General features: G+C 48.0%; 33 pseudogenes; all 33 read left to right on the forward strand.

The window, feature by feature from the left end:
- The first annotated feature begins 175 nt into the window (after nucleotides 1-175).
- Nucleotides 176-294, forward strand: LOC143800517 (5S ribosomal RNA; annotated as a pseudogene).
- Nucleotides 295-371: 77 nt separating this feature from the next.
- LOC143800725 (5S ribosomal RNA) lies at nucleotides 372-490 on the forward strand (annotated as a pseudogene).
- Nucleotides 491-739: 249 nt separating this feature from the next.
- Nucleotides 740-858, forward strand: LOC143798755 (5S ribosomal RNA; annotated as a pseudogene).
- Nucleotides 859-935: 77 nt separating this feature from the next.
- LOC143798129 (5S ribosomal RNA) lies at nucleotides 936-1,054 on the forward strand (annotated as a pseudogene).
- A 247-nt stretch (nucleotides 1,055-1,301) lies between these two features.
- Nucleotides 1,302-1,420, forward strand: LOC143799549 (5S ribosomal RNA; annotated as a pseudogene).
- Nucleotides 1,421-1,497: 77 nt separating this feature from the next.
- On the forward strand, nucleotides 1,498-1,616 carry LOC143795730 (5S ribosomal RNA; annotated as a pseudogene).
- Nucleotides 1,617-1,863: 247 nt separating this feature from the next.
- Nucleotides 1,864-1,982, forward strand: LOC143799550 (5S ribosomal RNA; annotated as a pseudogene).
- A 77-nt stretch (nucleotides 1,983-2,059) lies between these two features.
- On the forward strand, nucleotides 2,060-2,178 carry LOC143798762 (5S ribosomal RNA; annotated as a pseudogene).
- Nucleotides 2,179-2,620: 442 nt separating this feature from the next.
- On the forward strand, nucleotides 2,621-2,739 carry LOC143795741 (5S ribosomal RNA; annotated as a pseudogene).
- A 257-nt stretch (nucleotides 2,740-2,996) lies between these two features.
- On the forward strand, nucleotides 2,997-3,115 carry LOC143799551 (5S ribosomal RNA; annotated as a pseudogene).
- A 77-nt stretch (nucleotides 3,116-3,192) lies between these two features.
- On the forward strand, nucleotides 3,193-3,311 carry LOC143795753 (5S ribosomal RNA; annotated as a pseudogene).
- A 248-nt stretch (nucleotides 3,312-3,559) lies between these two features.
- Nucleotides 3,560-3,678, forward strand: LOC143798667 (5S ribosomal RNA; annotated as a pseudogene).
- A 77-nt stretch (nucleotides 3,679-3,755) lies between these two features.
- LOC143795764 (5S ribosomal RNA) lies at nucleotides 3,756-3,874 on the forward strand (annotated as a pseudogene).
- A 246-nt stretch (nucleotides 3,875-4,120) lies between these two features.
- Nucleotides 4,121-4,239, forward strand: LOC143799552 (5S ribosomal RNA; annotated as a pseudogene).
- A 77-nt stretch (nucleotides 4,240-4,316) lies between these two features.
- On the forward strand, nucleotides 4,317-4,435 carry LOC143795776 (5S ribosomal RNA; annotated as a pseudogene).
- A 248-nt stretch (nucleotides 4,436-4,683) lies between these two features.
- LOC143799553 (5S ribosomal RNA) lies at nucleotides 4,684-4,802 on the forward strand (annotated as a pseudogene).
- A 77-nt stretch (nucleotides 4,803-4,879) lies between these two features.
- On the forward strand, nucleotides 4,880-4,998 carry LOC143795787 (5S ribosomal RNA; annotated as a pseudogene).
- A 246-nt stretch (nucleotides 4,999-5,244) lies between these two features.
- On the forward strand, nucleotides 5,245-5,363 carry LOC143799554 (5S ribosomal RNA; annotated as a pseudogene).
- A 77-nt stretch (nucleotides 5,364-5,440) lies between these two features.
- LOC143795798 (5S ribosomal RNA) lies at nucleotides 5,441-5,559 on the forward strand (annotated as a pseudogene).
- A 257-nt stretch (nucleotides 5,560-5,816) lies between these two features.
- On the forward strand, nucleotides 5,817-5,935 carry LOC143799555 (5S ribosomal RNA; annotated as a pseudogene).
- A 77-nt stretch (nucleotides 5,936-6,012) lies between these two features.
- LOC143795863 (5S ribosomal RNA) lies at nucleotides 6,013-6,131 on the forward strand (annotated as a pseudogene).
- A 247-nt stretch (nucleotides 6,132-6,378) lies between these two features.
- On the forward strand, nucleotides 6,379-6,497 carry LOC143799558 (5S ribosomal RNA; annotated as a pseudogene).
- Nucleotides 6,498-6,574: 77 nt separating this feature from the next.
- LOC143798131 (5S ribosomal RNA) lies at nucleotides 6,575-6,693 on the forward strand (annotated as a pseudogene).
- A 245-nt stretch (nucleotides 6,694-6,938) lies between these two features.
- Nucleotides 6,939-7,057, forward strand: LOC143799559 (5S ribosomal RNA; annotated as a pseudogene).
- Nucleotides 7,058-7,134: 77 nt separating this feature from the next.
- LOC143797950 (5S ribosomal RNA) lies at nucleotides 7,135-7,253 on the forward strand (annotated as a pseudogene).
- Nucleotides 7,254-7,510: 257 nt separating this feature from the next.
- On the forward strand, nucleotides 7,511-7,629 carry LOC143799560 (5S ribosomal RNA; annotated as a pseudogene).
- Nucleotides 7,630-7,706: 77 nt separating this feature from the next.
- On the forward strand, nucleotides 7,707-7,825 carry LOC143798132 (5S ribosomal RNA; annotated as a pseudogene).
- Nucleotides 7,826-8,071: 246 nt separating this feature from the next.
- Nucleotides 8,072-8,190, forward strand: LOC143799561 (5S ribosomal RNA; annotated as a pseudogene).
- A 77-nt stretch (nucleotides 8,191-8,267) lies between these two features.
- LOC143798809 (5S ribosomal RNA) lies at nucleotides 8,268-8,386 on the forward strand (annotated as a pseudogene).
- Nucleotides 8,387-8,643: 257 nt separating this feature from the next.
- On the forward strand, nucleotides 8,644-8,762 carry LOC143798668 (5S ribosomal RNA; annotated as a pseudogene).
- Nucleotides 8,763-8,839: 77 nt separating this feature from the next.
- LOC143795811 (5S ribosomal RNA) lies at nucleotides 8,840-8,958 on the forward strand (annotated as a pseudogene).
- A 247-nt stretch (nucleotides 8,959-9,205) lies between these two features.
- LOC143799562 (5S ribosomal RNA) lies at nucleotides 9,206-9,324 on the forward strand (annotated as a pseudogene).
- Nucleotides 9,325-9,401: 77 nt separating this feature from the next.
- Nucleotides 9,402-9,520, forward strand: LOC143795823 (5S ribosomal RNA; annotated as a pseudogene).
- The last annotated feature ends 60 nt before the right edge of the window (nucleotides 9,521-9,580 follow it).

Here is a 9,580-nt window from a genome sequence, read left to right on the forward strand (position 1 = left end):
AACAATCTGTCATTGGCCACTCTAAGCTGAATGTGCCAGCTCTGGTTAGATCGCAAATGCTAAGCAGCTTGAGGCTGGGCAAGTTTCTTTTTTTCTTTTGGGGGGGGGGGTTTATCAAAGCTTTCCCTTACAATTTTATATCTCTTGAAAAGACCCGCTGTGGTGCTAGTTGTCCGTCAATGGCCACTCTAAGCTGAATGTGCCTGCCCTCGTCAGATCGCAAACGCTAAGCAGCTTGAGGCTGGGCAAGTACCGGCATGGGAGACTGGTTGGGAATCCCCGGTACCGTTGACTTGCTATTTTTTTTTTCTCAAAGCTTTCCCTTACGATTGTTTTCATCTTGAAAAGACTAGCAGACGCGAAAGCAATCGGTCAATGGCCACACTAAGCTGAATGTGCCTGCCCTCGTCAGATGGCAAATGCTAAGCAGCTTGAGGCTAGGCAAGTACCAGCATGGGAGACTGGCTGGGAATCCCTGGTACCGTTGACTTGGTTTTTTCGTTTTGATCCAAGCTTTCCCTGACGATTGTATTCCTCTTGAAAAGAGCCGCACTGGTTTGAACAATCTGTCATTGGCCACTCTAAGCTGAATGTGCCAGCTCTGGTCAGATCGCAAATGCTAAGCAGCTTGAGGCTGGGCAAGTTTCTTTTTTTTTTTTTTTTTTGGGGGGGGGTTTATCAAAGCTTTCCCTTACAATTTTATATCTCTTGAAAAGACCCGCTGTGGTGCTAGTTGTCCGTCAATGGCCACTCTAAGCTGAATGTGCCTGCCCTCGTCAGATCGCAAACGCTAAGCAGCTTGAGGCTGGGCAAGTACTGGCATGGGAGACTGGCTGGGAATCCCCGGTACCGTTGACTTGCTATTTTGTTTTTCTCAAAGCTTTCCCTTACGATTGTTTTCATCTTGAAAAGACTAGCAGACGCGAAAGCAATCGGTCAATGGCCACACTAAGCTGAATGTGCCTGCCCTCGTCAGATCGCAAATGCTAAGCAGCTTGGGGCTAGGCAAGTACCAGCATGGGAGACTGGCTGGGAATCCCTGGTACCGTTGACTTGGTTTTTTCGTTTTGATCCAAGCTTTCCCTAACGATTGTATTCCTCTTGAAAAGAGCCGCACTGGTGTGAACAATTTGTCATTGGCCACTCTAAGCTGAATGTGCCAGCTCTGGTCAGATCGCAAATGCTAAGCAGCTTGAGGCTGGGCAAGTTTCTTTTTTTTTTTTTTTGGGGGGGGGGTTTATCAAAGCTTTCCCTTACAATTTTATATCTCTTGAAAAGACCCGCTGTGGTGCTAGTTGTCCGTCAATGGCCACTCTAAGCTGAATGTGCCTGCCCTCGTCAGATCGCAAACGCTAAGCAGCTTGAGGCTGGGCAAGTACCGGCATGGGAGACTGGCTGGGAATCCCCGGTACCGTTGACTTGCTATTTTTTTTTTCTCAAAGCTTTCCCTTACGATTGTTTTCATCTTGAAAAGACTAGCAGACGCGAAAGTAATCGGTCAATGGCCACACTAAGCTGAATGTGCCTGCCCTCGTCAGATCGCAAATGCTAAGCAGCTTGAGGCTAGGCAAGTACCAGCATGGGAGACTGGCTGGGAATCCCTGGTACCGTTGACTTGGTTTTTTCGTTTTGATCCAAGCTTTCCCTAACGATTGTATTCCTCTTGAAAAGAGCCGCACTGGTGTGAACAATTTGTCATTGGCCACTCTAAGCTGAATGTGCCAGCTCTGGTCAGATCGCAAATGCTAAGCAGCTTGAGGCTGGGCAAGTTTCTTTTTTTTTTTTTTTTGGGGGGGGGTTTATCAAAGCTTTCCCTTACAATTTTATATCTCTTGAAAAGACCCGCTGTGGTGCTAGTTGTCCGTCAATGGCCACTCTAAGCTGAATGTGCCTGCCCTCGTCAGATCGCAAACGCTAAGCAGCTTGAGGCTGGGCAAGTACCGGCATGGGAGACTGGCTGGGAATCCCCGGTACCGTTGACTTGCTATTTTCTTTTTCTCAAAGCTTTCCCTTACGATTGTTTTCATCTTGAAAAGACTAGCAGACGCGAAAGCAATCGGTCAATGGCCACACTAAGCTGAATGTGCCTGCCCTCGTCAGATCGCAAATGCTAAGCAGTTTGGGGCTAGGCAAGTACCAGCATGGGAGACTGGCTGGGAATCCCTGGTACCGTTGACTTGGTTTTTTCGTTTTGATCCAAGCTTTCCCTAACGATTGTATTCCTCTTGAAAAGAGCCGCACTGGTGTGAACAATTTGTCATTGGCCACTCTAAGCTGAATGTGCCAGCTCTGGTCAGATCGCAAATGCTAAGCAGCTTGAGGCTGGGCAAGTTTCTTTTTTTTTTTTTGGGGGGGGGGGTTTATCAAAGCTTTCCCTTACAATTTTATATCTCTTGAAAAGACCCGCTGTGGTGCTAGTTGTCCGTCAATGGCCACTCTAAGCTGAATGTGCCTGCCCTCGTCAGATCGCAAACGCTAAGCAGCTTGAGGCTGGGCAAGTACCGGCATGGGAGACTGGCTGGGAATCCCCGATACCGTTGACTTGCTATTTTTTTTTTCTCAAAGCTTTCCCTTACGATTGTTTTCATCTTGAAAAGACTAGCAGACGCGAAAGCAATCGGTCAATGGCCACACTAAGCTGAATGTGCCTGCCCTCGTCAGATCGCAAATGCTAAGCAGCTTGAGGCTAGGCAAGTACCAGCATGGGAGACTGGCTGGGAATCCCTGGTACCGTTGACTTGGTTTTTTCGTTTTGATCCAAGCTTTCCCTGACGATTGTATTCCTCTTGAAAAGAGCCGCACTGGTTTGAACAATCTGTCATTGGCCACTCTAAGCTGAATGTGCCAGCTCTGGTCAGATCGCAAATGCTAAGCAGCTTGAGGCTGGGCAAGTTTCTTTTTTCTTTTTTTTTTTTTTTTTTGGGGGGGGGGTTTATCAAAGCTTTCCCTTACAATTTTATATCTCTTGAAAAGACCCGCTGTGGTGCTAGTTGTCTGTCAATGGCCACTCTAAGCTGAATGTGCCTGCCCTCGTCAGATCGCAAACGCTAAGCAGCTTGAGGCTGGGCAAGTACCGGCATGGGAGACTGGCTGGGAATCCCCGGTACCGTTGACTTGCTATTTTGTTTTTCTCAAAGCTTTCCCTTACGATTGTTTTCATCTTGAAAAGACTAGCAGACGCGAAAGCAATCGGTCAATGGCCACACTAAGCTGAATGTGCCTGCCCTCGTCAGATCGCAAATGCTAAGCAGCTTGAGGCTAGGCAAGTACCAGCATGGGAGACTGGCTGGGAATCCCTGGTACCGTTGACTTGGTTTTTTCGTTTTGATCCAAGCTTTCCCTGACGATTGTATTCCTCTTGAAAAGAGCCGCACTGGTGTGAACAATCTGTCATTGGCCACTCTAAGCTGAATGTGCCAGCTCTGGTTAGATCGCAAATGCTAAGCAGCTTGAGGCTGGGCAAGTTTCTTTTTTTTTTTTTTTGGGGGGGGGGGTTTATCAAAGCTTTCCCTTACAATTTTATATCTCTTGAAAAGACCCGCTGTGGTGCTAGTTGTCCGTCAATGGCCACTCTAAGCTGAATGTGCCTGCCCTCGTCAGATCGCAAACGCTAAGCAGCTTGAGGCTGGGCAAGTACCGGCATGGGAGACTGGCTGGGAATCCCTGGTACCGTTGACTTGCTATTTTGTTTTTCTCAAAGCTTTCCCTTACTATTGTTTTCATCTTGAAAAGACTAGCAGACGCGAAAGCAATCGGTCAATGGCCACACTAAGCTGAATGTGCCTGCCCTCGTCAGATCGCAAATGCTAAGCAGCTTGAGGCTAGGCAAGTACCAGCATGGGAGACTGGCTGGGAATCCCTGGTACCGTTGACTTGGTTTTTTCGTTTTGATCCAAGCTTTCCCTGACGATTGTATTCCTCTTGAAAAGAGCCGCACTGGTGTGAGCAATCTGTCATTGGCCACTCTAAGCTGAATGTGCCAGCTCTGGTTAGATCGCAAATGCTAAGCAGCTTGAGGCTGGGCAAGTTTCTTTTTTTTTTTTGGGGGGGGGGGGTTTATCAAAGCTTTCCCTTACAATTTTATATCTCTTGAAAAGACCCGCTGTGGTGCTAGTTGTCCGTCAATGGCCACTCTAAGCTGAATGTGCCTGCCCTCGTCAGATCGCAAACGCTAAGCAGCTTGAGGCTGGGCAAGTACCGGCATGGGAGACTGGCTGGGAATCCCCGGTACCGTTGACTTGCTATTTTTTTTTTCTCAAAGCTTTCCCTTACGATTGTTTTCATCTTGAAAAGACTAGCAGACGCGAAAGCAATCGGTCAATGGCCACACTAAGCTGAATGTGCCTGCCCTCGTCAGATCGCAAATGCTAAGCAGCTTGAGGCTAGGCAAGTACCAGCATGGGAGACTGGCTGGGAATCCCTGGTACCGTTGACTTGGTTTTTTCGTTTTGATCCAAGCTTTCCCTGACGATTGTATTCCTCTTGAAAAGAGCCGCACTGGTGTGAACAATCTGTCATTGGCCACTCTAAGCTGAATGTGCCAGCTCTGGTTAGATCGCAAATGCTAAGCAGCTTGAGGCTGGGCAAGTTTCTTTTTTTTTTTATTGGGGGGGGGGGGTTTATCAAAGCTTTCCCTTACAATTTTATATCTCTTGAAAAGACCCGCTGTGGTGCTAGTTGTCCGTCAATGGCCACTCTAAGCTGAATGTGCCTGCCCTCGTCAGATCGCAAACGCTAAGCAGCTTGAGGCTGGGCAAGTACCGGCATGGGAGACTGGCTGGGAATCCCCGGTACCGTTGACTTGCTATTTTGTTTTTCTCAAAGCTTTCCCTTACGATTGTTTTCATCTTGAAAAGACTAGCAGACGCGAAAGCAATCGGTCAATGGCCACACTAAGCTGAATGTGCCTGCCCTCGTCAGATCGCAAATGCTAAGCAGCTTGAGGCTAGGCAAGTACCAGCATGGGAGACTGGCTGGGAATCCCTGGTACCGTTGACTTGGTTTTTTCGTTTTGATCCAAGCTTTCCCTGACGATTGTATTCCTCTTGAAAAGAGCCGCACTGGTGTGAACAATCTGTCATTGGCCACTCTAAGCTGAATGTGCCAGCTCTGGTTAGATCGCAAATGCTAAGCAGCTTGAGGCTGGGCAAGTTTCTTTTTTTTTTTTTTGGGGGGGGGGTTTATCAAAGCTTTCCCTTACAATTTTATATCTCTTGAAAAGACCCGCTGTGGTGCTAGTTGTCCGTCAATGGCCACTCTAAGCTGAATGTGCCTGCCCTCGTCAGATCGCAAACGCTAAGCAGCTTGAGGCTGGGCAAGTACCGGCATGGGAGACTGGCTGGGAATCCCCGGTACCGTTGACTTGCTATTTTTTTTTTCTCAAAGCTTTCCCTTACGATTGTTTTCATCTTGAAAAGACTAGCAGACGCGAAAGCAATCGGTCAATGGCCACACTAAGCTGAATGTGCCTGCCCTCGTCAGATCGCAAATGCTAAGCAGCTTGAGGCTAGGCAAGTACCAGCATGGGAGACTGGCTGGGAATCCCTGGTACCGTTGACTTGGTTTTTTCGTTTTGATCCAAGCTTTCCCTGACGATTGTATTCCTCTTGAAAAGAGCCGCACTGGTTTGAACAATCTGTCATTGGCCACTCTAAGCTGAATGTGCCAGCTCTGGTCAGATCGCAAATGCTAAGCAGCTTGAGGCTGGGCAAGTTTCCTTTTTCTTTTTTTTTTTTTTTTTTGGGGGGGGGGTTTATCAAAGCTTTCCCTTACAATTTTATATCTCTTGAAAAGACCCGCTGTGGTGCTAGTTGTCCGTCAATGGCCACTCTAAGCTGAATGTGCCTGCCCTCGTCAGATCGCAAACGCTAAGCAGCTTGAGGCTGGGCAAGTACCGGCATGGGAGACTGGCTGGGAATCCCCGGTACCGTTGACTTGCTATTTTGTTTTTCTCAAAGCTTTCCCTTACGATTGTTTTCATCTTGAAAAGACTAGCAGACGCGAAAGCAATCGGTCAATGGCCACACTAAGCTGAATGTGCCTGCCCTCGTCAGATCGCAAATGCTAAGCAGCTTGAGGCTAGGCAAGTACCAGTATGGGAGACTGGCTGGGAATCCCTGGTACCGTTGACTTGGTTTTTTCGTTTTGATCCAAGCTTTCCCTGACGATTGTATTCCTCTTGAAAAGAGCCGCACTGGTGTGAACAATCTGTCATTGGCCACTCTAAGCTGAATGTGCCAGCTCTGGTTAGATCGCAAATGCTAAGCAGCTTGAGGCTGGGCAAGTTTCTTTTTTTTTTTGGGGGGGGAGGGGGTTTATCAAAGCTTTCCCTTACAATTTTATATCTCTTGAAAAGACCCGCTGTGGTGCTAGTTGTCCGTCAATGGCCACTCTAAGCTGAATGTGCCTGCCCTCGTCAGATCGCAAACGCTAAGCAGCTTGAGGCTGGGCAAGTACCGGCATGGGAGACTGGCTGGGAATCCCCGGTACCGTTGACTTGCTATTTTGTTTTTCTCAAAGCTTTCCCTTACGATTGTTTTCATCTTGAAAAGACTAGCAGACGCGAAAGCAATCGGTCAATGGCCACACTAAGCTGAATGTGCCTGCCCTCGTCAGATCGCAAATGCTAAGCAGCTTGGGGCTAGGCAAGTACCAGCATGGGAGACTGGCTGGGAATCCCTGGTACCGTTGACTTGGTTTTTTCGTTTTGATCCAAGCTTTCCCTAACGATTGTATTCCTCTTGAAAAGAGCCGCACTGGTGTGAACAATTTGTCATTGGCCACTCTAAGCTGAATGTGCCAGCTCTGGTCAGATCGCAAATGCTAAGCAGCTTGAGGCTGGGCAAGTTTCTTTTTTTTTTTTTGGGGGGGGGGTTTATCAAAGCTTTCCCTTACAATTTTATATCTCTTGAAAAGACCCGCTGTGGTGCTAGTTTTCCGTCAATGGCCACTCTAAGCTGAATGTGCCTGCCCTCGTCAGATCGCAAACGCTAAGCAGCTTGAGGCTGGGCAAGTACCGGCATGGGAGACTGGCTGGGAATCCCCGGTACCGTTGACTTGCTATTTTTTTTTTCTCAAAGCTTTCCCTTACGATTGTTTTCATCTTGAAAAGACTAGCAGACGCGAAAGCAATCGGTCAATGGCCACACTAAGCTGAATGTGCCTGCCCTCGTCAGATCGCAAATGCTAAGCAGCTTGAGGCTGGGCAAGTACCAGCATGGGAGACTGGCTGGGAATCCCTGGTACCGTTGACTTGGTTTTTTCGTTTTGATCCAAGCTTTCCCTGACGATTGTATTCCTCTTGAAAAGAGCCGCACTGGTTTGAACAATCTGTCATTGGCCACTCTAAGCTGAATGTGCCAGCTCTGGTCAGATCGCAAATGCTAAGCAGCTTGAGGCTGGGCAAGTTTCTTTTTTCTTTTTTTTTTTTTTTTTTTGGGGGGGGGTTTATCAAAGCTTTCCCTTACAATTTTATATCTCTTGAAAAGACCCGCTGTGGTGCTAGTTGTCCGTCAATGGCCACTCTAAGCTGAATGTGCCTGCCCTCGTCAGATCGCAAACGCTAAGCAGCTTGAGGCTGGGCAAGTACCGGCATGGGAGACTGGCTGGGAATCCCCGGTACCGTTGACTTGCTATTTTGTTTTTCTCAAAGCTTTCCCTTACGATTGTTTTCATCTTGAAAAGACTAGCAGACGTGAAAGCAATCGGTCAATGGCCACACTAAGCTGAATGTGCCTGCCCTCGTCAGATCGCAAATGCTAAGCAGCTTGGGGCTAGGCAAGTACCAGCATGGGAGACTGGCTGGGAATCCCTGGTACCGTTGACTTGGTTTTTTCGTTTTGATCCAAGCTTTCCCTAACGATTGTATTCCTCTTGAAAAGAGCCGCACTGGTGTGAACAATTTGTCATTGGCCACTCTATGCTGAATGTGCCAGCTCTGGTCAGATCGCAAATGCTAAGCAGCTTGAGGCTGGGCAAGTTTCTTTTTTTTTTTTGGGGGGGGGGGGTTTATCAAAGCTTTCCCTTACGATTTTATATCTCTTGAAAAGACCCGCTGTGGTGCTAGTTGTCCGTCAATGGCCACTCTAAGCTGAATGTGCCTGCCCTCGTCAGATCGCAAACGCTAAGCAGCTTGAGGCTGGGCAAGTACCGGCATGGGAGACTGGCTGGGAATCCCCGGTACCGTTGACTTGCTATTTTTTTTTTCTCAAAGCTTTCCCTTACGATTGTTTTCATCTTGAAAAGACTAGCAGACGCGAAAGTAATCGGTCAATGGCCACACTAAGCTGAATGTGCCTGCCCTCGTCAGATCGCAAATCCTAAGCAGCTTGAGGCTAGGCAAGTACCAGCATGGGAGACTGGCTGGGAATCCCTGGTACCGTTGACTTGGTTTTTTCGTTTTGATCCAAGCTTTCCCTGACGATTGTATTCCTCTTGAAAAGAGCCGCACTGGTTTGAACAATCTGTCATTGGCCACTCTAAGCTGAATGTGCCAGCTCTGGTCAGATCGCAAATGCTAAGCAGCTTGAGGCTGGGCAAGTTTCTTTTTTCTTTTTTTTTTTTTTTTTTGGGGGGGGGGTTTATCAAAGCTTTCCCTTACAATTTTATATCTCTTGAAAAGACCCGCTGTGGTGCTAGTTGTCTGTCAATGGCCACTCTAAGCTGAATGTGCCTGCCCTCGTCAGATCGCAAACGCTAAGCAGCTTGAGGCTGGGCAAGTACCGGCATGGGAGACTGGCTGGGAATCCCTGGTACCGTTGACTTGCTATTTTGTTTTTCTCAAAGCTTTCCCTTACGATTGTTTTCATCTTGAAAAGACTAGCAGACGCGAAAGCAATCGGTCAATGGCCACACTAAGCTGAATGTGCCTGCCCTCGTCAGATCGCAAATGCTAAGCAGCTTGAGGCTAGGCAAGTACCAGCATGGGAGACTGGCTGGGAATCCCTGGTACCGTTGACTTGGTTTTTTCGTTTTGATCCAAGCTTTCCCTGACGATTGTATTCCTCTTGAAAAGAGCCGCATTGGTGTGAACAATCTGTCATTGGCCACTCTAAGCTGAATGTGCCAGCTCTGGTTAGATCGCAAATGCTAAGCAGCTTGAGGCTGGGCAAGTTTCTTTTTTTTTTTTTTGGGGGGGGGGGTTTATCAAAGCTTTCCCTTACAATTTTATATCTCTTGAAAAGACCCGCTGTGGTGCTAGTTGTCCGTCAATGGCCACTCTAAGCTGAATGTGCCTGCCCTCGTCAGATCGCAAACGCTAAGCAGCTTGAGGCTGGGCAAGTACCGGCATGGGAGACTGGCTGGGAATCCCCGGTACCGTTGACTTGCTATTTTTTTTTTCTCAAAGCTTTCCCTTACGATTGTTTTCATCTTGAAAAGACTAGCAGACGCGAAAGCAATCGGTCAATGGCCACACTAAGCTGAATGTGCCTGCCCTCGTCAGATCGCAAATGCTAAGCAGCTTGAGGCTAGGCAAGTACCAGCATGGGAGACTGGCTGGGAATCCCTGGTACCGTTGACTTGGTTTTTTCGTTTTGATCCAAGCTTTCCCTGACGATTGTATTCCTCTTGAAAAGAGCCG

This window comes from Ranitomeya variabilis, chromosome 1 (genome assembly GCF_051348905.1).
Source record: "Ranitomeya variabilis isolate aRanVar5 chromosome 1, aRanVar5.hap1, whole genome shotgun sequence".
Classification (NCBI taxonomy): domain Eukaryota; kingdom Metazoa; phylum Chordata; class Amphibia; order Anura; family Dendrobatidae; genus Ranitomeya; species Ranitomeya variabilis.